The sequence below is a fragment of the Atta cephalotes genome (genome assembly GCF_000143395.1).
Source record: "Atta cephalotes unplaced genomic scaffold scaffold00712, whole genome shotgun sequence".
NCBI lineage: Eukaryota > Metazoa > Arthropoda > Insecta > Hymenoptera > Formicidae > Atta > Atta cephalotes.
In genome coordinates, this window is record NW_012130776.1 from 1 (window position 1) to 3,954 (window position 3,954).

General features: G+C 27.2%; 1 pseudogene; it reads left to right on the forward strand.

The window, feature by feature from the left end:
- Positions 1 to 48: 48 nt before the first annotated feature.
- On the forward strand, positions 49 to 357 carry LOC105625295 (annotated as a pseudogene).
- Positions 358 to 3,954: the final 3,597 nt, after the last annotated feature.

Below are 3,954 nucleotides of genomic sequence, written 5' to 3' on the forward strand. Positions count from 1 at the left end.
TGTCGTATATACTATATATATATATATATATATATATATATATATACGATGTGTGTGTGTGAAGGGAGAGGGAAATGCGTCACAGATATTTCGGGTTCGAGGGGCAAGAGAGAGAGAGAGAGCAAGTGCAAGAGCTTCGTTTGGCGAAGGATCTGCGGGAAAGGAAGTTTGTTTTTTTCACTTTCTCACATATTACGTTCTGTTCTCACCCGTTATCTTGCCACTCATTGAAAGTGCAGTTCTCTCTCCCACTCTTTACGGTTCTCTATACTTATCTTATTCATGCTCTCTTTTTTTTCGCTGTGGTCATATTTATTATACAGGAGAGAGAATTCAGATATGGATTGCACAGTGTGATTGTATGTGCCAAAAGAAGCAACTTTTTCTTCTGGCAAAATTACAATTCAAACAGTACTTTTTAAATGAGAGCAATTTTAAGTTAAGTATGCAAATAAGCGTTCCATAGATCAGGGAGCGGCGCACACACATGGCGCGGCTCGGCGTATAAATATGTATTATTATTTTACTATTTTGCTAAAAATTTTATAAAAACTATGTATGATATCTGAATATCATAATTATTCATGAGTTATCTAATATCTATTTATTTTAATTTCAGTCATTTCTTCAGCGATATTAATTAGAAAACCTTCTCTTTTTAAATAATTTATATTCAAAATAGTGATATTTAAATATCATGCATAATTTTTATAAAAAAATCTTTAGCAAATTAAGATAATAATACGTACATCCTTATACGTCAGGCTGTGTGTATGCGCCGCCTCTAATTCACGCGTAACATGGATCTCCTGCTACAAATTCTTACAAGAAAAATTCTTATGATCTTATGATCTTGATTAAGATCTTCCAAGAAAATTTTCATACGAATTTCCGACAGGAGCATACGAATATAAGAATATATATATATGATATATATGATGATGTAGGTAGTTATTAGTGATATAATTTATCAATTCATAGACAATGATAATATATTAAGACAATGATAATATATGTTCCGATCTTCTATTCAGTTATCTTCAGTATTTTAATAAATTTTTAAATTTTTTAAATTTTATTTTTATTTCATATATTCAATCCAGTTTCTGTTCATTCATCATTAATTCCATTTTATTTATTGAGATCGGTACCTTTATTACTTTGGAGCGATCATGTAAAAAAATTATTTCTTAAGAATATTTTATTAGATTAAATTAACAATTAAAATCTTTTTATTGCGATATAAATCGTCGTGTACGATTCATGCACCAACTTGGAAGATAAATTATTTCGTTGTTTTTTAAAACTAATACATGATCTTTCATGTAATATTTAGGAATCATACATAATTAATACCATATTCTTCTTCCTATACAAAAATTGTTTTTTAAGAGTTTCTTATAAGGTTAACCCATTAAGGTCCACGCCTAATACAGCTGTGATAGCATCAAACTGAATGTGATTTATAGCATAAGCAAAAAAAAAATTATTCATGTTTTTTCGCTTTGCAAAATTGATTGTTTAAACGATAATTGTTTAAACAAATTGTTTAAAAAATGCCCATTCTTAAAAAATTAAAAATACCATTCTATTTTCTATTCGAAAATAAAAAATTTTTTTTTGCTATTTTTTCGATTCGATGCTTTGTTTATGCAAAAAATTATTATAAACGATTTGCATACACAAAGTGTAGTGGACTTCCGCCCATGCTTTGGGTATTATCTATGAAAATTAACCAGGATTCATAACATAAGCGAAAAAAAAATTACCCGTGTTTTTTCTTTTTGCAAAATTGATTGTTTGAACGATAATTATTTGAACAAATTGTTTAAAAATATCCATTTTTAAATATCTATTTTAAAAAATATTCATTTTTTTTTAAATACTAAGAAAAAACAGGGATAATTTTTTTTTTCGCTTTCGCTATAAATCATGTGGTTAGTTTTCATATTTATATAATACCCAGAGCATGGCCAATTTTATGCATGCAAACCATTTATTTTTTGCATAAACAAAGCACCGAATAAAAAAAATATTAACAATAAAAATTTCTTGTTTTCGAACGTAGAATCGAACAGCATTTTTAGTTTAAAAAAAATGAGCATTTTTAAACAATTTATTTAAACAATTATCATTTAAACAATCAATTTTGCAAAACGAAAAACACAGATAATTTTTTTCGCTTATGTTATGAATCGTGTATTCAGTTTGGCGCTATCACGGTTGTAGCATGTTAGGCATAGATCTTAATGGGAGGTAAGATCTTTTCATTGCTATATAAATCATCGTATACGAATCATGCTAGATTCTTGTATCAACTTGGAAAATAAATTATTCCGAAACTATGTCTCGTAAGACTGATAAATGATCTTTTATGAAACACTTCAGAATCATATATAATTAATACCATATTCTTAGATGATCTTGTAAAGAAACTATTTTTTAAAAGTTTCTTATAAGGCTAAAGCAAGATCTCTTCTTTGCGATATAAATCGTCGTGTATGATTCATTCCAGATTCCTAAAATCATTAAAGATTACTGATGAGATTCATGAATAAATTATATAAGATTCTTATATGATTATGTACATTCATTTCAGTAATCTTGATTGATCACATACAACTCTTTTAAGATCTGGTATAAAAAAACTTATAAGAATTTTCAATAGGGGAGCATTCATTTGTTAATTTAAAATTGCTTTCATTTAAAAAATACTTGAATGTCAGAGGAAAAGGTTGCTTCTTTTGACACATACAACATGTTGCGCAACCCGTGTCCGCGAATTCTGAAACATTTTATATATTCGCGCGATTCCCAAATTTTCTTCTCGTATATGTTCTCTCTTATACAATTATTATCTATGTATAAAATATATACTATACATATATATTAATGGAAATAATATTAATAGAATATTTAACAAAGAAAACATTCCTTGTTTACGTAACAAAATTATTATTATTTGATATTAAATATCTGTTTATTAAGTTATTTAAATATATTCCTGCTGGAAAAATTTCACTGAAATTGTTTAACGTTTTGGAACACTTAATTTTCAACAAAATTTCAGCTTAATTTTTAGAAAAATAGCTAATTTTTAGAAAAATTTTTAATTTCAGTGATTTTTAGTTGAAAAATTCTTTTTCAGCAAAATTTCAGCAGAATTTCAGAGAAATTTTAGCAAAAATTTTAAAGAAATTTTAACAAAATTTTTTTTCAGAGAAATTTCAGTAAAATTTTTTTCAGAGAAATTTTAGTTCAATTTCAGCGATTTTTCAATATGTGAACTGAAAAATTCACTTTTAGAGAAATTTTAACAAATTTTTTGCAGCAATTTTTCTTAAATGTTCCAAAACGTAGAATAATTTCAGTGAAATTTTTTCACTTTTCAAATGTTATTTAAATATATATTTAATTTACTTATTTTCCTTATTAGTTATATTTTCTTCTTTAAAAATAATTTTTTTATATGATGTTATGTATGTTGTAAATAAAAGTTAGTAGAAGTTTAGTCTTTAAGAACTCTTTAAGACCCCCAACACAAGTTGTATACAGGATGTCTGGAAATAATCGCCAAATATTTCATGAGCAGGTAGAGCGGACTGAGTCGAAAAGTTCTCTATCATTTTGTAAGTTTCCTCAATAGTTAACGAGATATTAATCTTTAAAGATAACCGAATCTCCAACTCCCATCCGCGTGTCAAGCGATTGGTAGGTATATACACTTCGCAGTAGTAAGCCGGGCAGCCGTATTCGGCTATTTTTAAGGATTAATATCTCGTTAACTATTGGGGAAACTTACAAAATAATAAAGGACTTTTTGACTCAGTTTAGTCCGCTCTACTTGCCCATGAAATATTTGGTGATTATTTCCAGACATCCTATATGTGTATATAAATATTCTTTATTATATTAAATCAACGCAAACATATACGTTTTGATTCTGTTTTGGAT